This window comes from Salarias fasciatus, chromosome 12, assembly GCF_902148845.1.
Source record: "Salarias fasciatus chromosome 12, fSalaFa1.1, whole genome shotgun sequence".
In the NCBI taxonomy this organism is placed as follows: Eukaryota; Metazoa; Chordata; class Actinopteri; order Blenniiformes; family Blenniidae; genus Salarias; species Salarias fasciatus.
Genome location: NC_043756.1, coordinates 17061034 through 17086959, shown reverse-complemented (window position 1 = coordinate 17086959; position 25926 = coordinate 17061034). Strand labels below are relative to the sequence as shown.

The following is a 25926-nucleotide window of genomic DNA, read 5'->3' as shown; positions in this document are numbered from 1 at the left end:
TCTTTATCATCAAACCTAGTGCGGCGCCGGAGGTGGTCAGACTCATATCTATCACACATGGAATATTCTATAAACCCATTTGAACGCCAGTGGAGACACCAGCAGCGCCTCCAGTCCTGCCTGCAGATACACGCTGTTGTGTTAGAGGTTACGACACCACCCAATGTAAATATTGTCATGTTCCTGAAGCTCGAGGAGCTGCGTGACAATCGCCTCACTTCACTGCAGCAGGTCTGCTGATCTGAAATAAAAGGTTTTGCTGCATGTTGATATTCATTAACATTCGGCAGGTCCAGACACAATGAAAGGTGGGTTCCCAGCGGTTGCTGCACTACCACATTTAATTAAATGATGACCAGAATTAATCTGCATTGAAGAGGCCACAGCTGCAGGGTTCGTCAAAAGCCTTTTGATATGCTGATATCTTTTTGATTCACCCGCATGGCCCCAAGATTTTGCATGAGCTTGAACTCGTCATCCATTCATGAAAAATCTGTTTTCATCTTGTTTATCTCATTCATCCCTTTCTCTTCGCCATGTCTAAATATCTGTTCCTTTGTGCCTCAAGCATACATGCTCGCTCTTTTATTTCATTTTCTCATACCTGCCGTATTTTTCATTTCCATTCAGCCTCAGCTGATTTCCCCAACTGAACTTTGACTTGATGGCTGTATCTCTCTGCAGAGTAGCGTTTTTGGTAAGTGAGTTTAGAACGTTTCGCTGTGTATTCAGGCTTAAAATCACCCCTCTAACTTCCTGAAGCAGTCACATTCAACAAAGTGGAAGCATGAGCTTTGAGGACGTTCTTGTGATGAACTGTTATTTTCTCAGACCAGACAGGATCACAGTGCATCTGTGGTTTACTTCAAAATGGCTTCAGTGTGGCAAATACTTGATATGTTATGTTAAAAAAATGGCTGCTCCAGTGGTGCATTCATATGCCTTTTTTTTTCTCTGACATAGCCCACACATTAAATTTTTTAATATATATTCTTAATTAAAAGTACGACCAGACTGTGCTGGCTTTGATAAATTACATCTCTTCATTATCCCATCACACTGTTTTAAAAATGTCATTGACTGGAGCGTTTTTGCATTAAGGCTGGGCCGCCGTTTCTGCAGCTCCAACTTAAACTAATTTGTTTAACCGACTCATATTTCGGTTGCCGATCAGCGAGCAGGCAACATTTAGTGGACTAGTTGTGCACATCTTTACTGTGAGCAATGAGTTCAGATTCTCATCTTTTATTCATATCTAATGTAGACATTTGGCGCTTGAGAAGAACGAGAGGGGAGAAAAAAGTCCCACCGCTCCAAATGACCCAGTATGTGGCCTGGAGCTGTCATGATCATTTTCTCTGGGAGAGAGAGCCTTATTAGCTGGAGGTGAGCTCCATTAGTGATGCAAGGCCGTGGTAAATGCATTGGTCATGTGTGATTGTAGTTGGCAGGCTCAGATCATTAAACAATAATTGAAAGTGTAACCTTCTCGTGTCATCCTGCCCGCTTTTCTTGACTTTGACACCGTTAGTTTAAGGTGCATAAAGGTTCACGTCTGTTCAAACATATGAAAAACATGAAAGCTGTACCTCTGCTCTATAATTCTCCTTTTCCTTGCCTTTTTTCAGCCTTATTCAAGTACAGAAAGCAAAATGCTACCTAAAGTAAAGTTGAGTTACCAATTAGAAAAAGGTAGGTTTTTACAACCTGGCTTAAGCAGGTTTTTACATTAATATATATATTTTTTTTAATCTGGAAAAGCGTACACTGGATAGCTGAGGAAATCTGTTTAATTCTTCTCAGAAGTCATGAGTGCTTTGTCTTTTTGTCCCCACACCCTCCTCGACACCGCTCTCCTCCGCGGTGTTGTCCTCAGGCTACAACGCACACGGTAGATATTCTGTCGGCATCGCCTCTCAGTTTGTCAAGGATCGGCCTGATTTGACAGAGCTGCAGACGAGAGTACTCAGCAGCACTGACACCAGGTCATCTTCCATCTTTATAAAAGAATCTATCTATTTTTGTTCTCCTCCTGTGTTTATGACATGGAAAAAAAATACATGCTGCTATTCTCTTGTATTAATGAAGTAGGACAGGAGCGGATCAAAAATCCAAAATAGTTACAGGTTATTAGTTGTCAAGCATGCCTCAAGACCCCAAAGCACAAGAAATGTTAAGTGGTCGGGGATAAGGGAGAACCAGCCTGCACCTGGATACAGTTTTCCCCCCCTCCCGTTTATCCTCCACTTTTATGCCCCACCCAACTTCTTCAGATCGCACTGTCCTGTGTCTGAGCGGCGCTTCAACGCACAGAGCCCATGTCCAGCCCGGGCCGTTCTAATGAGGTGCGTGTCCAATTAAGATGCAGCTGCCTCCTATGTTGTGAGAGCCATCCTGTTATTGATGTCATCCCTTGATCATTTTTCACAGCTGCTTCCAATATCCTGCTCTTTATGAGAGTGCGTTTTCATCTTTTTAATGCGCCAGCATTTGTGTGCGTATGCGTGTGCAAATATAGACTGTGCAAATACATCTGGCGAATTCGGCTTCGCCTTTGTGTGCGTTGTGTGCGTAAGTATATACTGTGTGTGTGTATCTGTGTGGGGGTTTGCTTTCGAGGCTTTTTTTTTTTTTTTTTTTTTTTTTTTTTTTTCCATTACAAGTGTGTGCGCTTGTTGGTGTCAGTATCCATCCTGATTACCAGTCTTCTGCTGTCTGTCTGACCACTGGGCCTGTCTCTTTTGATTGCATTGATTTGGCGCAGCCGCACGCAGTAATCAAAGATGAAAAATGAACAGCATGCTCAGAGTGTGAGGTAATTGGTCGACACCTAGTGTCTCGCGGTCCTCGGGAGACTGCGGGCGAGGAGTGTGGAAGAAATTTAGGGAAGGGTGGGCATCCATGCGAGTGCGTCTGGGGATGTTTGGGAGATGGACAGCATTCACAGCTTCAGTGTGATGTTCGTACTTAAGTGTGACGTCGGCGGCAAAATCATCCCGGCCAATCAAACTCACAGGTCTGTCCTGACTGATTACACCTTTTTTGTTTGCCATAAAGTGACTCACGCACTGCTTCAAACAATTTCCAATGCACAGTTTTGTGCTTATGTGAAGGACAGACAGGACAGAGTTTCACCAGAGCTCTGTGTGGTCTCATCTATAAACATGTCATAAATCCCCTTAAAATGTTCCGTTTCTGGTGAGATCTCCTCATTAATAGAATTTTTCCATTCATTTTGTTGAATGCTGTTTAATGATTTGCTTCATATAAAATAGTGTTTCCCTGTTGCTCACCCCTCTTATATCAGCGAGTGTAGTGAATTACAGACGTTCAGATCAGACAGAACGAAGACTGTGATATTTACTTTCCAGAAACCCTCTGCTTTGTGGACCCAGATGCTCGGCTGCCTGGTTTATCTGTGGACGAGCACATGGCTCGAAGGGATGAGTCACTTCAGAAAGTGAATGTCTTGGATGCAGCGATTACAGTGGCCAGGGTTTTCATCCAGACTCCTGTGTTTCGGTGTAGACCAGAAATGCACTTCAGTTTGATTTAGATGTGTAAGGAAATCACTGCAAAATTTATCTGTATTGAAGAAGCCACATATTTCCCCAGAGGATTTCTAGATGTTTTGTAATTGAAAAATAAAGTTAGCTTCCTTCACTTTGTTCCATTTTAGTCCAACTCAGTTCAGTTTAGATTAGGTGAATGCAGTTACATGGAATTCGACAATGAAGTGAGAGCTACCTTAACATGGACAGAAACAATGATGGCGATCTCCAGAGTGGCGTGACTTCCGGTCACTATTCTCAAATGTCCTTGTACTCACCATTATTAATGTTTATAGCCGATTGTTCTCCGTGTGCATGTGTGTTGTTTCATTACAAAAACAAAAAACAGCATGTTGACTACATACTTTTCAGCATTTTTGCCATTTCCATGTAAACAAACATCACTTTTGAAATGTTGCAGTGTCAGGGTCTGAAAGGCTCTTTGATTCTGCCTTGACCTGTAACTTTTTAACTTTAATTCCCTTATTATTATTTTTTTTGTAAGAAGGATATGTCTAAAAACAAAATCTACATATATTGAACTGCCTTCGAAATAAAAGCCAAGCTGTCTCCGAGCATGTGTCGTATCCTACACGGGACTGCAATTTTCATCTGATTAATATTCTCTCATAGACCTCACTCAGGCCAGTCAGTGACAACCAAAGGGCCATTTGTGGCCCAGCGGGTCCCTCATGGCCAAGATCTGCTGTAAGATTAACTTCCATTATAATATTTGTCAGGTCTTTCAGTCCAGTCATGTTATACATTTGAGGGAAATTACATAAAGTGATTTTTGTCACAAAGATAATGAGCAGGTTCACATAGTGGTCCCTCTAATTACTTCATAAACCTATCTTGACTTGCTCCCCACGTCTTTTTTATTACATGGTGATTTTTTTTTTTTTTTTTGCAGCACTCTGAGAAATGGCTGCTCTTCCACTCTCAGGCTCTCTTGGCTTGGCAGTGTGCGCTGCTGCAATGCCCACACAAAGTGTAAACAAGGAAACAGGAAACACACAGGCAAACAGTTACATCACACTTCCCCCACAACACACAAAGCACAAAGACACGCATACTTGCACAAACTCCCCAAATCTGCAGACGTAGAGCCAAGCAGACTATTTTCTACACGTGTCAGACTAAAGTGTTTTGGAGTTTTTTTTTTCTTCTCCAAATTAGCATGTTTGCAAGTCATTGTTAATCGCTGGAAATGTTTGATTAAAGCATTGTAAACTCATTAAAACCCCCAAAGAAAAAAAGAAGTGATCCAGTTTTGCTTTGCCTTGATGCAACTTCACTGTGCAAAGTGTTGACAGGACGGCATTACGACACTGTTGTAACAGGTGATAAATGGCTGGGCCACAACCACTTTGCACAGATGACTGACAAGAGAATTGCAGATAATTGTTGAAATTGCCTGCATAATTACAAATGCCAGTGCTAAGAGTTGTCGCCGTTCTATACTGTAGATTAAAAAGAAGAGAGAGAGAGAGAAGGAAATGCCACTTAGAAGCTTTACATTTCAACACTGTGCGGCCAACCGTCTGCATTTTCAGCTTTGAGTTTTGAAAGATGAAATAATTTCTGGACGGAAAGCTTTGTCAGCTAAATCAGTGTGAGGTTATGCAGATGAACTACATGAAACTGCAGTGGTAGGGTGGAGGAAAAAAAAAAGCTCTGCAAAACTCTTATTCTCTTATGTTGGTGTTGCTTTTTACTGGTTGCAGGCAACCTGCTGAAGCACCGATGCACAAAGAACACAGGATTTTTTTTTTTAAACTTTCATTGCCTTTTTTTGTTGCACCCTCGAGGTCTGCATCTCATTTTGTGGACCCCCAGGAGGAAGGGGCTTCAGCTGTTTAGACTGAAAAACAGACTTCACATACTCACCTGAGTAGAACGCCACTGCTCTGAGGTGAGATTTAGCTGCTGCGCGTAGCAGGTCACAACTAATTAGTGGTCAGACTTGCTGCTTCTGTTAGTCCATTAAATGAAACACAGCGACTCTCGGCAGCTCAGTTTGCTCAGCCAAACAGCGGCGCCGTCAGCGTACCGTCAGAAAATAACGCTCTTGTCCATGAGGAAAATCTGCTTTGTTCAATTATTAAATTCAAACAATCGCCTTGTGTTCAGATTGTCTGCTCCATGCTTGAAGATGTTAGGTGTTATTTGTATTGTTGTCATCTTTATTTTTGTCATTATTTGCTAACTGCACAAGCTCCAGGACCACACTGCCGTCGCCACGTAGCATCCAACACATAGTGCTTTAAATACAATCATTCAGTCATTCAAACAAATTAAGAGGACGGAGGTTTTTACAGCCGCTGCCATGACGGTGCACCACAAGTGAATAACATAACACAGACGCTTCATATTACAGTAGGTTCACATTTAAACATGCATCGGTTAGGCAGTGTGACGCATGCATACATGAACTCTGGATGACCTGTTTGAGAGAAGATCTCCTGCACTCCCAGCAGCCTGTATCCACAATGTTTCTGACAAGTTATGTGTGGTCTATGGAGATGTTGGTTTCTCCTGGGTTTCATGCTCTCACAGAAAAGAAATGCACACTTCTATATTGTGGATACACTTCAGAGCCCCGTGAGCCTTTCAAGGAGCAGAGCTGTTGATTTTAGAAAACCTGGTCAGAGGACCCTGTCACATCTGGATTACTCATTGATTTCCGGATAAAGGCACCCTCATCTGTTGACTACAAAGAGGGGAAAAAAATGCCTTGTGGTTTCCGTGACAACAGGCACATAACCTGGAAATGAACTTTTCATGCCAGCAGTATTAAAGGAGTGTGTGTGTGTCTGTGTGTGTGTGCAGTGATGTTGGAAGGCTTTGTGCTGGGGCCCCCTCTGCTTTCTTACCGTTTGCAGAGACATGACCTTTCTGTATCACAGTGTGTCATCGCTCTCTCCAGCATGAGGTTTGATTGCATGTCTTGTCAACATTATCTGATTGAGGGTGCTTGTACCTCAATTTCAGTGCTCTCTTGCACTCCCTGCGGACTGTAATTGCATCTGTTTCCCAAAGGTTCCCTCTAAAGAGGCTCTTTTGGCCTGTGCCTGGTTTGTTTTCAATGAAAGGATGCGTCTATGCTCAGAGTCTCAGTTTTGCAAAAGGTTGCAACACAAGCTTAGGTTTACACGTTTGAAAAAATAAAAGCGGTTTGGACTAGGAGTTCAATCTGTCTGTCTGATACCAAGCCAGATTCAAAAAGGCAGGGCTAGGAAATGTTGGCTATCTTGTCGAGGTTTTTTTTTTTCCTATCTATTTTTGGTGCTTGTTTTTCATTCAGGCGTTGCAATTCCACATCATAATTCAGGAATGAGATGTGTCTTGATATCTGTGCATGCAGACGCTGTTGTGCTCGTGTGCATGCACTTGTCTTCATGTTGCAGTGGGGGGTAAAATTGATTTGAGAGCCAGAACTACCTAATCTTCTTTTAAAATTGGTATTTGACGGAAAAGCTTATCTCTAAAACCAGAGAAGAGGAGAGAGAGGAGGGGAGAAAAATGAAAGTGGAATTGGAGTCTTTTGCAGTCCTGGCCTCCTTCTTCATTCACTTCTTCGCTTCGACTTGTTTCTGCTGAATGAAGCTTGGGACAAGCAGCCAGAAAATTGTAATCTGTCTTTGGAGTTGAGCCAGACTAGTAGTCGTTTTCAAAACTATACTTCCTTTTAAAAAAAGAAATGCTCCTTTGCCTCTTTCTGTTCAGTCATGGTATGTACACAAAGTCCCTTCAGTTTCTAATTTGCAGCCCTAAAACGAGTCCATCTGAGGGAAGGCAGGAGTGTTTCTCTGACAGTTTGGAACTGAACTACCTGGCTTTGCTGCATTCACCCATAGATTGTACTACAAACCCTGTTGCCTCTTGAAATAAAGTGATTAAAGCATTTCCTACAGGGGGCCTTAGGTACATCCAGTCAAGAGATACCAGTGTGAATCCAGAATGCATTGTTTTAAAATCCCAGTGAAGAAACCATTAAATATGACTGGATGAATGGATGCAGTGACTAGCAATCGAGCAAACATTGAGCAATAGCCTCAACCACCCAACTCTTCAGGAAGGGCATCCAGGAGAACTTGTGCCAAATCAAACATGGCGATAACATAATTTGTGATGCCTGTAGTGGCAGAAATACAACAGATTTCACCAGTATCACTGTCGTACAATCATTAGTTTTCATCTCACAAACTGTGTAACAGTGTTTACTGCAGGAACAATATCAATCCACTGCAAGATTTATGACCACATTGTGTTGAAAAAGAAAACATAGCTCTTTCTTTTATCTCTTATTGTCTTGCTTATTACAATAAAAAAGTATCACTGCTTAAATTGTTACAAATCTTTTCTAAAAGTGTTTTTGACATAGCTCCAAACTAAAACAGAAATCTATTTCTCTTCCTGTGGTTTATTTCTCTTTATTTTCCAGATTGTAGGGGCATTTAGTTTTCTCTCACATCTTCGTTCTCCTGGTCTGTGATGGAAATGGATCAGTTTATATACTGAATCTGTATTTTATTTTATTTATTTATTCATTTATTTATTTATTTTTTTTTTTTTTTTTTGGGGGGGGGGGTCTCATTCTGCATTATTTAACAACTGATATAATATCAGTTGGAGGGCAGTTTCAGTGGACTAGAGCTAGACTTAGAATCTCATGAGCCACACTTTGCAATTATGCAAATCATCAATAGGAGTAAATCATAAGCAGAGACATAAACAAGGCAGCCGTGCCCACTTATCTCTCGTAAAGGCTGAGGAGGCACATGATGGAAGCTCTCCCATAAATCAGACACTTGATTTTTAGCAAGCATCAGCACAATGCACTGCATAGACTATTTTCTTAAGTTGCTGACCAGTATGTTTTGCTATGATGCAGCAAAAAGCAGTTTACCTTCAGCAATGTAATGTGATGCAAGAGGTGCAGGAGTTCATCATATTCCTCATTTTTTTCAGCGTAGGTTTAGATTTTAGGGAATCTACCTGCAGAACATAGATTCTTAAAAAAATTACATGTATTAGTTAACTGAAGCCATTTACCAGGTAAAATCAATTTGTAATTTGTATGCTACTAAAGAGGACTTTAACTTTTATTTTCTGCAGACTAATTCAGGACACCGGCAGACTCATGCCACATGATGACAGGAAGCCTGCATTATTAATGGCGATGGAAAATGCCATAGCATGCTGTGAGGGTAATTTGATGATGATGACAGTGATACCTTCAATGTCCACTGGGAGAAATTAAATGTTTCTGACAGATTGTCAGTTGACATAACATTTAAAAAAAACAAACAACAACAGTATAATTACATATCAACCACAGGCAAACCGTATTCATAAATACAATGCAGCCAACTGCTATTGTACAGTGACAGGCAGAGAATAAACCCAGAGTGATTTTTGGAGAGACTGAGGCATTGTTTCAAGAATGTTCAGGGTCGTTGATAACATGGATCCCTTCCTAATGAGACAAGTCTCGGATATATAGTAGATGGCACCACGCTTAGACATGCACCAGAGATTCCGCTGGCCATATTCCCACTATCATTTATCTCATTTTAGCTGCTTAATTTTAGGGAGTGAAACCATGCAGCAAAGCCGAGTGCTCGACAAATGAACAGTAAAACTACATCAGTGGATCTCTCTGAGGACATTTTTTTTTTTAGCCCTGCTTGATGTTTATTTCTGTCCTTTTCAAACACACTTCCTGTCACCAGTGGTTTTTTTTTTTTTTTTTTTTTTAATTATTTTTTTATTGTGAGGGGCAGAGATAACAGATCTGGCTTTGAGTATCTGCATGTTAATATTCCAACTAGATGATTTCTAATGTTTGTTATGGGAAGCACAGTGTTATCTTTTATTAATGTCCAATATGCCAAGATTTTACTACTTTTTGAGCATTTGCAGGCATCAAAATATGCATGAATAAGGCAGTGATTTTTGAGTATTGCTAGGACATCTTTGTTTGAAATTTAAAGCACTCTGACGTCCTCGGCCTGCTTCACTTCCTGGCAGCGTATGCAGAGGGCAAAGTCCTCGGTGGCCATGCTGGATCACAAACATCTCCCATCAGGTGAAGAAGGCCCAGAGGAGGATGTCCTTTCTCAGGAAGCTCGACTAATCGTGCTTCCTGGGCTGATTCCCCCATAAGCCGAGAACTTCTTGACCCACTGATGCACTGTGTGTTTATCCCCATCGTCAGTCGAAAACAGGAAGGACCTGCAGTGGGTGGGAAGCGTGGCAGAACATTTCATAAAAAGACCTCCTGTCCCCTCGAGAGACATTTAGACTGCTAAGGCCACCTTTGAGGAACTCACTCATCCTGGACACCATACGGTGTGATTCCCCTTTAAGACATTACCAGGGCAAAATATTTCCACCTTGTCATATCATAGTGACAAATATTTTATTATAAAGCTGATATTTGGTGATACACCATGAGCTATTTATCTAAAGATCGTTCTTCTTGTTTGACATATTTGAGATTGTATTGCTTTTGACGTGAATGTTGTTATATCATCATTTATATCTTTCACATATCCGCTGTCATAAATCGAGGAAAAAACAGACTAGATAATGTTCTGCATTGTATTTTTTTTAATGACTCTCGCTAAATGAGTTTTCTGCCCACAGACGAGCTGATTATTTGACTAATTATTTCTAGTCTAATACAGACGGTTAAAACAATTCCGATTTCCACTTCCACAGATGGACCGGCCAGTCCCTCGTCATTGATTCTGATGGGATGTCGTTCGTCAGGGTTTTAATGTATTCGTTTTCTTCCTCTGTCTTTCATAACAGCCACCTGCGGGTTTAGTTGCCCACTCAATCATGACGGGAGTGGAATCACGTAATGCAGTGATATCAGTGTGCATTTTGCAGTGCGCACGTTGCGCTTTTGTTATATTTTCCTCATATATAAATGCATATAATTTCTACTTGAGTTTGAGATGGGGGAGGATAGGAAACGGAGTGCAGTGATTTTCAGTTAATTGACGGTATTTGTCATAGCTATTAGCCATGAGAACTCCACTTCAGCTGTAACCCTTTGTGTTGGCGACTGAATTACACGCCACGTTTCAGTTTTGCTATCTGCAGTGACTGCTGTCCACCCTGTGGGGTGCTGACATGATCGTCGGCAAAAAAAAAAAAAAAAAGAAATAAAAGAAGTAATTGTGTATGTGCGCGTGTGCTCAGATCATTTTCTTTGTGTGGGTTCGTGCGGCTCTTTTTCTGCTTCTGTGTGCCTATACAGGATTGTGTATGAGCCTGCAGTGCTGCTGCGAGAGGGTGGAGGCATCTGAAAAGCTTGCCAAGGGTGGGAAAGCAGCTATTGGTCGGTTCCCAATAGTAGACAGAGTCATGGGGAATAAGCTGATCTGATTAGGTACAGCTCTGGTCTCATATCTGTGTTTGTTGTGAAGCTTAAGTTCTTAAGTGAGTACTGCTCAGAGGTAAGGCCTCAGGCTTGTATTCCTTCTATTTCCTGTCTTTTACTCCAAACAACATCCTCCCCCATCATTATATTTATCTGTTTTCTTTCTGTTAAGAAAGGACGGAAGGTGGAAAGACACAATAAGTCAGTAGTAATCCATAAAAAAAGAGATTTTCTTTCTTTCTTGCTTTCTTTTTTAATACAGTGAAGCAGCACGTGATGCTCAATCTACTTGCGTCACCACTTTCTCGCCTGCTGCATTCATTGTGGGATCGCCCATAAAACATGAAGTGATTTCTGGGGAGAGGATGCTGTGCACACACCCAGTCCCCCGTTGCTTTTCCTCCTCTCATTATCTATCCACTCTCACACAAATGCACGCAAAACGAATTTACACAGACAAGCTCCTGCCAAAATGCGGATCTCCTACACACAGATCTATTGCCAGGCATGTTATTCACATGTTCACACACGTAAACCACCATACACGGATAAAAACAAGAATCCTCACACTGTCAGGCACGTGGTCCTTTATCCGGCGCTCGTGATTAAAAGCCATCATTATCTCGCCACGGCCGTAATGAGAAGTGCACACCTGTTTTCCACAGCTGTTCCCAATCACAGGCCGTCGTCCTTCACTCCAGGACCAGAAGCTTTGGAGGTGATGACTATCTGTGCTGCCATAAATCACCTGCTGAGCATCCAGTCACCGCGGAAAGATGCCTCATTAGAATCTGTTAACTGAACAGAGTTGTCCTTTACCCCGGCACTGAAAACCCTGCAGCAGGATAAATGTTAGTCAGTGCTGCTCTCTGGCCCGGCCTTTGGCACCGTCTGCATGTAGGGTGCGTGTAGCATGAGCTCATCATGTGTGCAGTCAAAGGCCTCAGTCATCCCTCTCCTCCTGAGTCACTGCGCCACAGCAAAGGTTGCAGCACATATGGGCGACAGCATGGCTGCCATTGGAAAACATTTTGTTTTGTTCCCGCTGCAGTGAAATGTTCACATTGTTGAGAAATTGACTTGAGAGGTTATGTAGAATCTGTCAAGCTGATATCTTTGCTGCGTGTGAAGCTAATTTCTCTCCATAAACGTAACTTGCGGGTGTTTGGGAGTGGACAATGTCACTTCTCTGTGAGCCTTCCCCCATTAAAAGAGTTTTTGCTCGTTCAGTAAGTTGTTTCCAAAGTAACGACCCACAGAGGACACAGAGATGGTCATAAAGGAATTATTGATGATTCATTTGTGCCTCAGTCAGTTGTCACCGAAATGCAACAAAGTGCACCTTAAAGACCGCTTAAAACGTCCAAGAGTGTGTCTTGAAAAAAACTGTAAAGTATTAACAAAAGGGTAAAAGACACAATCACTGAGCATTATTGTATCAACAAATTCCAAACTACACATTTGAATTGATGAGGTTACCTTCACTGGGGGATGAGGACATAGGAGGTGTTTAGAATATAAATGTATTGGCCTCATGTGGCTGTTCTGGCTGTGGGCCAGCAGAGCGAGGCAGTCATTTTTCCATTTACCTTTGTGTCTCCTCTTTTAATTAAAGCGCTGTTATTGTCATATCTGCAAGCGTGGCTGGCCTCCCTTATCTACACATGATGCATTTCAGCCGCATTTTCTTTGAGTCCACCCGTTTTGATTGTCACTCCAGCCGTCCGCCTCGGCCAGACTGCCAGCTTGACATTTCAGACTGAATATGCTGTAAACCTTTTGCACCAAGAGAGAAAGAATGACACTCAAACTGCAGACAGGTGGGGGATGGAGATAGGTGGTGGGTTGATGCAGGGAAATAAAAACATCAGAGGTAAAGCGGTTGGCTACTCTCCCTGAATTTAGAGTATGAGGCCTATGTTATGCATTGAAGTCAAAGTGAAGCTCTCAGACTATCACATCTAATCTTTATTGATAAAGGAACCAGACAAATCCTTTCAGAAATTTTAAAACAACAATATATTTAGATTTTGTGGCATGAGTCATACCTTGAGAAAGGGAGTTATACTGTGCAGTTAAAGCAGCGTTTGGCTCAGACGACAACATTTAGTGATTTCCTCCACAACTTATACCAGCTAGAAGACACTTGACTTACAGCCTCGCGTCAGTATTCTTGCATGAAACATGAAATTGTGACATGGAAACCTGCACCCCTATATCTCAACAGGGAACCTGACCCGGTACCCGGAATAAACCTCTCACAAAGCCGCATCTGTCTGTGCTACAAGCATTTGATTCGTGATCTGACCCAAACCCTGATTAATCACCATGTTTCACGGTGATTCACTCTGAAGGGAGCAACGAACATGGAGATGTAGGCGCAGATGTCAATCAGGCTTGGTGTCAGTGTAGCAAACTCCTCCTCACACACAGCTATAAATGATCTGATGTCCCGACGCGCAAATCTGACAGCGAGTGTTGTTGTAGCGTCGTTGTCTTCTGGTCTTCGTGCCTTGAGCGCGGTGTTCTGTGTTTCCTCAGCGATGTTGTGATTAGTTTTTGGCCATCAAAAGCTAATATTTTTACACACAGGAAAGGCATTGGTAATGATCATCTTTTGGTCCCGAATGACAACAGATGTCTTCTATAAAAGTCCAACTTGGCCTGAGCTTGTATGTTATCCATGATCTGGTTTTAACCACTTGCTATTTTTTGTCTTCAGTGATGTGCAGAGTGGCTGTTTTGTTCGAAAATAACTAAATATCTTGTGTGCTCTACTACCCACCCACATTCTGTTTATTTTTACCACTTCCTGTGTCAATGAATAGATGTATTGATAGTGTTCACTCAGTCTTGTGGATTATTTGTAAGGTTTCCCACCCGGGACATTATTGTGGGTCTAAAACAGACACACATGTGCCCAAGGGCAATTTAAGCTGGCCAATTTATCTAACTTGCTTGTTTTTGAACTGTGGGAAGAAGCTGCAATGAGGGAGAACAAACAAACTCCAGACAGACCCTCGATAATAGAATAATGTTTTCATTGTTTATTTTATTCATCTTTTTACCCTGGAGATGTGGGAAATGCGACAGCCCACACATGCCTTTCCTTCAGTTCACACTCAGGAGCATCCAAAGTGAGCTGGAAGCTGTGGACACACCCTCATTCATGTCACGTCCCCAGCCTCCTCGGCTCCCCAGAGATACGTACGCCGTGCACGGTGGCCATTTGTGTCACGCTTCCTCCTCGACGGCGAGCTGCGTCTCGTCTCACTTTTGATCGGCTGCTGCTTTTACATCATCTGTGACTTCATTAGAGTTTGCAGGGGATTTTATTTACAAAGGAGGACTGAGCTCTCTGCACACAGATAGCGAGAGGTGGTTGGCGCAGGGGGAAAGAGGGGAGCTGAATACAGGAGGCTTGACTCGGATCAATAGACTTGCACTGGGATGGAGTGAGATAAAGACAGAGCAGTTTGCTACCACTGCAGCATATTGATAGACACACACAGCCCCTCTCATTATTCGTGTGTATGTGTGAGCCTACAGGGAAAAGTGGTGTCAGGAGTTACATACAAAAAGCCCCGATGCTTGTTTAAGTGCAAATTACATCTCTGCAGTCAATAGATTATCCTGATAACTTATCTCTCTTCCCTCGTCTCCCCCCTTCTCTCTCACTCTGTCTCCCTCCTTTTCTCTTCTATTTCTAGGTAAGTGACAAAACAGCTGACATGTATGACAAACCTCTGGAGGTAATGTTTTCATTGCATTTCATGACATATTGAATCATGTTGTCTTGAAAAATCTTAATTCTACTGAAAGCTGAACCTATGATCTTGAGAGTCATATTGATGTTCCCTCAACATCTGCTAATAATGAATGTTTTAGAGACTGATTTCATCTCCATTCTTTTAGTTTTGCCTTCATCCCTTCATAAAACTGTAATGGGCTCATCATGTGCTGAGTGCGTCGGCACTGTTTTCAACTAATGGTGGTGTAGACGCTAATCTGTTTATCTAATCAGATGCCGAGGTGAGGGGGTCTTACTCATTAACTTGCAGGATATTGATTTCCTGTGCTTGGGAGAGCCACGCTCTGCAGTAGCCTGCTCCCACATTCCCAAATGGGAGGAATGCAGGTTGCCTTCTTCATAGCTCATCAATCGATCCCGGTTGTTGTTGTTCGCTCTGTTTATTGCTGCGTGCGTGCGTGTGTGTATTTGTGTGCGTGTAAGTTTGTGTGTTTGCAATCATGGCCGGGTATAAAAATAGCAACCAAAGGCAGACTAATTGCTTGCAATGCATGTTTTACGTTGAGAGAGAGAGAGAGAGAGAGAGAGAGAGAGAGAGCTCAATGGAATGACAGAGACGGATGGTTCAAGAAGAAAGAGACGATTAGGATTGTATTAGCACTCTCTCTTGAGACAGACAGTAAAGAAATATGAATCTGCTCTCTGTAACCTTCTGGCAGCGTTGCAGTTAATCGCATTTTGTAAATGAAAGTGAGGGAAGCCTTAAGTACATTTCAACACATTCAACAAAATTGCACAGGTGTGGTAAGTAGCTGTCCAAAAATCTTCCAAAGCAGTTTAGATCAGTTCCGTTTAGTATGTTTTATTCGGTCATTCAGTAATGTAGTTAAATTTCTGAAAACTGATTACTGTGGTTAAAAATGCTTCCTTCCTGGATGAAGCCACCGTGTGGATCAGCCCCAGTGATCAGGGTGGAAGTGGATCTATCAGGCTCCTTTCAGTGGCTCATAAATGCCATAGTTCATGGTCTCGCCATGAGCTATGGACTCCATGAGCCATTCTTATGGATCGCATTTATTGTGTAAATGTTAGATTTCTCCTCCTCTGCTGCAAGGCAGCGCTGTAGTAAATGCATCGTCAATTCTGCTGCCGTGAGCTGGATGAGGATAAATGTGTGGGAGCGGCCTCTCCTGCATAGAGCACATCGGTGTGAATAGCTGCCATTTACTGCATTGAGGGTGGTGTGTCTGTCTGTGTGCTTTTGTGTGTGTGTGTGTGTGTGTGTGTGTCTATCTGTGTGTCTGTGTGTGTGTCTGTGTGAGGGCAATGCGTCATTCTGCGACTTGCAGAAGCCCAGGAGCTCCCCTCTGGTAGCTCCCCTGCTGTCTCTATGTTATGTAACCATGCTGCTCTCATGTTCTCACACTGTTGCCCTTTCTCTCACTCACGCTTACTCTCTCCGTTTCTCTTTTCTCTCCTCATCCCGCTCTGCTTTTTTGTTTTGTGCATGTACTGTGTGTGCACAGTGGGATTTTGGGGATCTTTTGTGCAAAAAATGTGCACCACAATGCAGCAGTCAGAAACTTGTAGAGGCGTACAATCAGTATTCTGTTTGTTGTATTATCGTCTCCCTCAGTCTTTTGTTTTGCTCTTTGTCTCTTTATGTCTCCACCTTCCATGTTGTAGAGATTCCCTCTGTGTATCTGCTCATCCATCATCACCCACTCACTCTCTGCATCGTGCTGCTTTGTGATACAGCTGGAACAGCAGGGGGGAGGGGGTCGACGACTACATTTTATTTATTTATTTATTATTTTTCACGATTACTCTCTTTGAAGCAGTCAATTTTTGGAGGATTCAGTATCACGCGAGGGAGCTATTACCTGTCTGATGACAAAAAATAGAAATAAAAAAATTTGTTTTTTGGGGAATGGAAGAGAGAGATGTGAGATGGGATACATTTCAATGTAGATATTCAAATGACGCTTTAATTTGCATGCTAAGGATTATTGCTTTCCTGATGAGAGCAGTTTATCTGATAAGATAATGGCACTTATATAATCAGCTGCTCTCTCTTCTACGCTATGGCTGCCTGGATGCAGTGGGTCACGTTTGCTCACTTGATGGCCTACTGTACTTGATTCCTGGCGGTCAGTGGCAGCAGGTGTTAGTCAGCATGGCATATCCATTACCTTCCTGAACAATTTTAATGGCAACGTAAAGTGACACTGTTGGTTTTGCATGAATACTCAGTGTTTGTTTGCTCAGTGGAAGTCATGCAGCCTTTGTTTCTCAAACAAACTATTAACCAGTCCTGCTCAGACCTCAGGTTCAATATGCATCTTCTTTCTGTTTGAAACTTGAAGGTGTTTGAACGTATTGTTGTTTACTGTAGTATATTGCAGCGGTTGTCAGTGTCCGTTTAAATCCATGCCACACCTTGGGCCCCTTATTTCTTATTGATATGAAGAGAAACACACAAACACATGGCTTTTCTAAAGCACGCCACTGCCAAAGGCTTCACCCTGTCCCTCTGATCCACAGGTGGTGCTAACGCGCTTAGAAACGCAGCAGTGACACCACGTGAATCTTGGACAGTGAGCATGCAGTACAAAGCCAAAATCTTTCTCCATTGTTTAGAAATATTGGCTCGGCTCTGTTGTTGTAGATGAGTATGTTATGTATGCAGAAGTCATTTTAATATCCACAGTGTCATGAATTTTAAGTCAGTCCAGGGCTGTTGTTGATCATGGTACGAGCTTCAGTCCACCGCTGTTCCCTTTTCTGAACACACAGAAATTTGAGCTTCAAATGTCAGATGTAATCATTTTCTTTGGCCACCAATAGCACGTCCCATCAACAATCAGAAATGAATTCAAATTGAAATGCAGTGAAGCATCTTATTTCCTTTCTACTGACACAGGCCTCCATGGTCATGCTTCAAGTTACATTTTGAGTCGCTGAAAAGATTCCATGCTTTCATCTTTCGTTCGTTCTGCTGCCATTGTCACATTGATTCCTCTGCCCACATCATGCGAAATACAGAGTGTGCAGAAATGTTCCCGGAAGGTCGTTAATAACTCCTCCTGGAAATACGAAAAGAGGGTAACTGCTGTTAGATAATCCAGATTGTGTGAAAGTCGCTATAGACCTTCACTCTGAAGTATTTTCTAAGTGCTCTGAACACCAGAGAGCTTTCAGAGAGGCAGTAACTTTTTTCTCTTTTTAACTCCACTGCATCCCCAAAAGACAAATATCTGTGTCCATTTTTAACTGTGATTCACCTGATGTTTTATAACATTCAGTAAAGCAGAATATTTCTACCTTTTGAAGTCTTGGTTTCCGTCCTCACCTCTTTGTTGGCGCCTGCAGCTGTACCAGGCACCTACAGTTTCGTGTGCATGTGGATACATGCATCTACCCAGAGCACACCTACTCCTGCAGATGTGCATGTTTTCAATTACAAGTTAGTCAGAACTGAGCGCAGTTAACGGGTGTTTCCAGCTCTCTTCTGACTCATCCGTCTGTTTTCACGTGCAACTCATTAAACAGAGTTCAGTCTGTCGTGACCCGCTCCTCAAGTCATCATCCGACTCTTCGACAACAAACCCTGAACTGTCGTCACGCTGTGTCAGGCTTGAATGAGTCGCTCTGTTCAGGAAGTCGGAAGTTAAAGCTGCCAACCTCAACTGGCACCGTCCTGAGATTTCTCTAAAACACAACAAGCCTCACACAGATCGCCTCTCACTCACTCTCCGGATTTTACAGAATCTTTACACGTTTTAAAAAGCTCCCATTTCCTCTCCTTCCCATCTGCAGTGGAAACACTGCAACATACTGTATTATGAGACATTTAGAGAAAAAAAACCCTTCTCTTCTCTTCTCTTCTCTTCTCTTCTCTTCTCTTCTCTTCTCTTCTCTTCTCTTCTCTCCGCCACCCGTGTACCAACAGGTTTCATGTGGTGATGTTAAGGTGTGGTTGAGAGAAGGTGGGGTCAAAGTATGACTTTTAAATGTCAGGGGATCCGTGACAGCTCCTCGGCCCTTCCTGTCATATCTTGTTAAGATGAAAGTGCATGTGCTGTGATAGCCCACATTACTGTGGGAATAAAATAAGCTAACATGATGAAAAATATGACTTTGTGATGTATGCTTATGAAGACTATTAGTTTTTATATGTACGGATATGAAGAAAACAAACATCAGTCTGGTTTGAAGAATAATTCATGTGAATTCAGGTTTGGTTGAGGCTTAAAAAATAGACTTAATTCTCATCATCTTATTCAAGACTATGGAAGACATTATATCTTCCAGACCTGCTGTGCAAAAATTCCTCATTTTGACAGGCTTTTAAATTAATCACTCTGTGCGTCATCCTACAGGCTCTCAAATGATTGCCAAATGTATGCAAATATTTTTTTTCTTCAAGCACAAATGTGTTCAAGTTGAGTGTTCTCTAATGACACAGGAAAGTTGCATTCACTGAAAATAATGATGGCATTAAAATAATGCTAATTGTTCTGTTTTTAACAGTATATGAAAAAAACGAAGTCATTTCTAATGAGGCATTTTTCATTATCCCTTTTGAAAATTGATGATAAGCTACATATTTGTGATTTGTCTGTCATCCACACTAGAATCATCTGACAAAAATAATAAGGTTACAGTGTATGACTCGGTCTAATATACACAGTTCTTAATAGTCTGTGAAAATCAGATTTTTCCTTAAATAACCTTATCATGTTTCTCTCCTTTTCACTAACTTTCTCTCCTTTGTATTATCACTGCATCTAAACTAAAGTATGATCCTATTATACAAGTATTTTGGAAGGGCGTGTGCTGTTTTGTGTGAACAGACTTTAGTGGTTTTCTCCACAGTTTATGGACTGACTGTCACAGACTGAGCCATTTTCAGAGTAAGATAGTCGTACAGCCTGCAAGGCTCTCCTCCTAACGTGTAATTACTCTAACAGTTTAATGTCACACAAGTGGCTGCGCTTGCTTCACGCTGCCCCTTTTTCATAATTCATGCCCTTAAATGAAAGTTGGGGCAAAGAGAAGCCATGCAAGAACTTTCCATTATGCAAACTTTCATCAGAATTCACTTCTTTTTTTCATTGAGAGAATTTTCTGGCTAATCTTTCCGAGCTGAATCAATTTCTTCTTTTCTGTTCTCCTTTTCCTTATGACTGTTTTAGACGTGGTGTCAACTTGGCTCTATAAGCAGCCAGATTGTGAATGTTCCACAGTTCAAGTCGAGCTTCTTCTGCTTTTTACATTTCTTCATAGTAAACCAGAGATGTGGTAGAACAGTGGTTCCTAGCCTTTTATCACTGGAGCCCACCCAGATCGCCCGCCAGAGAGCTGCTTCTCTTTGGTCTTTAATTTGCATGAGAAAGGCAGCAAAGCTAAAGACTGGCAGGCATATGTTGCCCAATGGAAAAGCAAGATGCTTCAAAATAAAAAGTTTCCTAGGTTTACATTAGATTAAACAGTGCAAATTCTTTTTTGACAACATCACAGCAGTTGAAACCACAACCGACCTCACAAGGTTAACTCAAAACAAATGAATCACACTTTATATGTTTCACATATGTGTTCACCTTCTCAATATGTGCCAAAGAACAACAAGCAGAATGTGAGTGGAGGGCACCAACTCTTAATGTAGTCTGGAAAAAAAAAAAAAAAAAAGAAATATACATGGTAACAGTGTGTAAGTGCATATATCAGAGTAGAAAGACGCTCTGTGGCCAGAGTTGATACTCCTCACTGACTCAAGGATGGCTTTATTTGCCTGATCCTAAATAAACAAACAAACCATATAGTGTACTGCCACCAATAACTTCTAATTGTTCCCTGAATCTTTTCCACCTGGGCTTATAGCGTTTAGCATATCACTGGAGGTCATCATCAGGTCCCGTCATCCCTAAGAGGAGCTCCTAATCACACACAGACATGAGGTTTATCCAGCTCCGTGATTAAGGCTCAGACTAGTCAGACGGTGCAGGGGGAGCCAGCACAGCGCCTTGGCTGCAACAGTGACACAACGTTGGTGCAATGCAGGAAAAGTCTATTTTTGGAGGGTTCAGCAACAGAGCTGACACCATGGCTGGGGCTAGCGGCATGGCGAGTATTGGATCAGACAGATGCAGATATTGATAGAGAACAGGTGGGTGCAAGCTGTGGATGAACTGAACAGAGTTGCTAGAAATAGATGAACAGGTTGTCGAAAAGGAGAGACGGTATACACTGTCAGCTTTCATACATCTTGTTCAAAACACCTGTGTAAAGTACGCTCGAAGCCACTTCTTTTTTACATCTGGCCCTCATTGATGAATACCACAATGTATACAACAGCAGGCAATTAGAACCAGGCAGCTAATCACATGGAACTACTTTACACTGATGACCTCCTGTAGCAATAAACACTGTGCTCGTGGGATCCAAGGCAGTTAATAATCTCATGAATGGACTTTAATGCTGTTTGCATCATAAGTTTGTTTTATGTTCATTATGTTTGCATGTTAATGGATCTAATTTCGAAAGGTTCAGAGATTCAAAACAATATTGCTTTTAATTAAAGCCACATCTTGGGATCTGGTTGTTCCATCTGCTCCTTAAACATCCTGTTAGCCTAGTCTCTTAATATATTTTAAGAATTCAAGCTGTGTTTTAGTAGCGCTGGGTGTTTTTTTAGGTAATCTGACATTTTCTCATCTCCTGAAATTAGATTTTTTTCTTTCAAATGTAGACATTCAGGATTTCATTGAAGTCAAAGTGAATTGTAATTGAACCGAGGAACATCTTTTAACTTATCTTACAACAGACATTTTGTGACTTATTTATAATAATTAATATTATCTCACAGAAATCAACTCTGAAACCCCCATGACTGTGCACTTTCTTTATCTGCAGCGAAGCACCGTTGGTGCCAGTGGGAGCAATAATGAGCCCTTAAATTTTCAAGTGGATACAATCCAGTCATCTGACTGGTGAGCAGCCAGATTGTATGACACTCTAACCAGTGTACTTGTGGAGTCACCAGCTTTCAAAATGTACTCATTCCTGCGGGGTGAGTGGGTGAGCTCAGTTTGACGACCCGGCCACAAAGCGCTCATTGAAATATGCAGCGCTGCAGCTATGGCCCGATGGCAGCACATCAAACGCACAGCGCTGCCAGTTGGCAGGGCACTCGACAGTTATTGCGATCTTTAGCTTGGACATGTACATTCACATATCTGTGACAGCGTGCATGAGGAGTTGGGTCGTTTTGGGCTCACTGATCCCGATGAGAACATTTGTTGCCACGGAGCTGCTGAGCCTGAACAAAATATAACAAATGCTTCACTGCATAAGAACTGAGTGCACGCATGCTGCTATGTTTCATCCAACCAACATAATCCCAGAGCCAAAAAACTGTGTAGGGGGATATTTAAATGGAATTCAACAGACAATATTTATACTGTCTAATGATGTTAAATTATAGATATGCCCTTCAGTCTGCATTAGCTCAGCAGACGACTCACTCAAAATCCACTCATGCAGATAGAGAATCATGTGTGCTTCACACATTAAGGCCCTCTAACCCTGAATCAAACCAGGAACTTTCTCAATGTGAGGTAAGAGAACTAACCACTGCCCCACCTACAACTTGTAACAGCTCACTCTGTCAGCCTGGCAAACACGAAACAGATAATCCTCTATTTATTCAACTGCAGCACTCCCTCATGATAGTACAATCATTTCAATGTAAATATTCAAAGTGAGGGACAAAGAATGTGCAGCATGTGGCTTCTTAATGTTTTTCACCCGTGTCGACACGCCTGCGAGTGTCGTGACGTCAAATGGGAAATACCAACGTCTGCTATAAATCCTGCAGCTTTGCAATTAGTGCTCTATTGAAAGCAGGTGCATTGGAAATGTTCAGCAGCTATATAAACAAACGGTGCCGCGTTATTGTGAAATAAAGCACCAATGTATTGGCTGCTGAGCACAGGAAGGACTAAAACCTTGTACTGTTCGAAAGCTGTGGTGCATAATATTGACAAAAAGTATTTCTCATGAGGATGTTCTGATGTTTTTGTGGCTACTTTGAAGCAAGTAGTGAATGCTAATCTCCCCCGTGGAGCCGCTGGTGGGGTCAGCCAGTGCACTATTTGAACAGCAGTGTCAAGTGTCACTTTGCGTTTAAGCCCTTGTTAGCACATGGTTTGAAGTAATCCATTATGTGGAGTGCACACAAATGGCATGTGCAGCATAATACCGTGTTTTAAAATGGTAAACGCTCACATTTTCATGGAATATTGAAGGTATCACGGCGCCGGCGCAAATGTGGATTGCACCAACTGTTGTAGAAACTCACCAGATGGTGATGGAGTGAGGATTGCCTCCGGTAATGGGCTGCTAATATTTCAGTGCATTCCCAGCTGTACGTGCTTTTTGAAAAAAAAAAAAAAAAGGAGCCATGTGAAGTAGTGGAAGCAGTTGTAGCCATTCACGATCGTGGGTTTTTAACTAGATATTCATGATGTTTTTTAGCTCGCTGTCTGACTCGCCATCTGATTGAGGTAATTTAGTAAAGAAGACACTGCTAGTGTTGTCTCGGGTGAAGTGACAGCTGCAGTCTTTAATCTCAACATCTCTGCAGTCCTTTACTGGGTAATTAAGCACATTATAAGGCACTTAAACAACTATCAAATTTGCTTAATCTTCAGTTTTCAGGAACAATAATTTTTATCCTCATTATTAGATACCACGCACTTGCTGTTTCAAATTGAGCAGCTTGAAGTGCATCATAGTAGAATCTCACACACACATTCTTAATAATTATTTTAAATACAGTTTTTTCACATGCGACTGATTTCAGCTGCTGCCTCATGCAGCCTTTCCCTGCTGTCTTTTGCTCCACTTTGACAAGAAAGTGTTGAAGGGAAGGGGAAAAAAAAACAACTCCGCTTTAGAAGTGAATAATTTTTGGGCCACTTAAACATTCTTCACATTCTACAAATGGTCCTTGAAGCCCCCATGTCCCTATTAGACGTGGGAATCTAATTACAAATATCTGATTTGAAGGGGGAATGAGTTAACCTTTGCTGAAATGCCACAGCATAACCATCTGTGAATGGCAAGGAGGAGGAACCCGGCCCGAGGCATTTCCACAGCGACACGCCGAGTGACGGACAGCTGGCCCACCTCAGAGGAACAATGTGCACAAGCCTCGGTTTTCTCACACTCATGAGAGATTTGCTTCTCTGATTTGAATGTAAAATATGCCCAATTTCCATATTCATGTGATGATGGAGCAGCTAAATCTCCTCTGGTTTATGCTTCCTTTTTTAATTTTTTTTTTTTTTTTCAATTCAAGTGGACAGGAATACAGTTTAGTGACACAGCAGTTCTGTCATGTAATCAGCTGCTGATACACGCCGCTATGTACATTGATTTCCTCGCTACAAAGCGTACCTGACCCTCCACAGCGTCTGCTGCTTTGCACACACGTGGAGCTGCAGCGGTCATGCTGCTGGCAGGCCGCGCGGTTTGACAAGCCTGACTGTGGAGGTTGTTCAGCTTGTGTTCTCTGAATAATCGATCCGCCGGGAAAAGTAAAAAAGAAAAGTACTTTGTTAAATGTCAGAACACTAGAAATCAATATCTACTTGTTCTGTTGTGTAACCGGGGCCCTTTTCCCTTTAGTTACAGGAGCCGACCTCTAGTGTAATGAAAAGACTTCCTGATGCAAATGTCACGTGATATTTTGCACATGGGAAATACATTGTTCTGCAGGTGAGAGGGGTCACACATGACGACACTTTGATGCTCCTTCGGCCACGGTATGGCTGCTGTGTCATTGTGTTATCGTTATAAGCTGGGCACCTATTGTTTCAAGGTTTCTTTGTCCCTGCATTCCTGCTATATTTTCATTAATCTCACCATTTTTGTGTCACTCCTGAACTTTCTCCTCTCAGCTCTTCTTTCTGTGTACACATCGTACAGATAACGTCTTCTTTTCCTGAAGATGTTGGTATTTTCGCCCACTTGGTTTCTTTCTTTGCGGTCGGCCCTCTCTCCAGCTATCTGCATCTGTTTGTTTCTGCCTTTACACTCGATTGTTCTCCTCTCTCCTCCAGTCTCACGCTCCCAGCTTGCAGGATGAGTCGTGACAGCTCTCTGGTGTTGAGCTGGGGCCAACAACCCCAAAGCAGAAGCTGAAATATTATGCAATACGACACACATGCATCAGACAGTGTAGTTCTTTTGTTATAGCGCTGATACCATCTTCTGTTTGTTTGCAAGAAATATGAAATGTTATGACTATTGTAGGATTAAATCAGAGATTATATTAACTTTTGATTGTGTATTGTTAAAAAAGGAAGCTTCAGTTCTTTCCTGTTTTGACTTCTAACCTTGTAGTAGCTAATCTCTTCTCTCCCTCGCCTCCTATACATGAACCCACACCTCCACAGAGAGGTGTTTTTCTATATTCATTTTCCAAACAAGCCGATTGCTTGGCATACAGCGCTCCTCTGTCCCGTCGACGAGTGGCTGAAGGTGCAGGCTCACAGAGGCTGCGAGGTGGTTTGACTTTTGGCAGAAGTTGAGAAGCTGCTGACGTGTGTGTTGGGCAGGATGTGTGTAAGAAGCAGTGCTGGATCCTGTTTTTCAGACCGCAGCAACTGGAGCTCAGCCACAGCTATGACTTTTAATGCAACACACACACAAAAACACACACACGCACGACCTGAGTGTGTGCTGAACCCAGTCTCGACTTGCAGCGGTCCTAGCCAACGCCGAGCGCACACAAAAGCCCCTCTGGAAATGCTCACATGAAGCCAGTCACACACAAATAAAGATTGTTAGAGAGTCAGACATGAACTCTGAACGACATTAGCCTGGATAAACTGTGGATATGTGCTGATTTGTCTTCCTATCTTCACCATGGTGTAGACTGAGAGTACGGTGACACATTTGCTCTTATTGATTGCTGTTTGGTGGGATTTCAGATTCCACAGAGAGCCTGAAGCCACTTGTGTAAGAACAGAGGAATGTATTAAACGAGCAGCAAGGGCAATGACATCCTGTATAACAAGTTTCTTGAAACAAACATGCCTTGAAAGTTCCCCCTGGATGCTTATAATGGCATGCAAAACTGCATGTTATACAAACGCACACACGCATGCAGGAAAAAAAAAATGGGATGGCATTTGTTGCGAGGTTTGAAATTTCAC

At 42.2% G+C, this 25926-nt stretch overlaps 1 protein-coding gene across 4 annotated transcripts in view; it reads left to right on the top strand.

The window, feature by feature from the left end:
- pde4d (phosphodiesterase 4D, cAMP-specific) overlaps positions 1–25926 on the top strand; it is a 182525-nt gene that overhangs the window by 100809 nt on the left and 55790 nt on the right. The window lies entirely within an intron of this gene.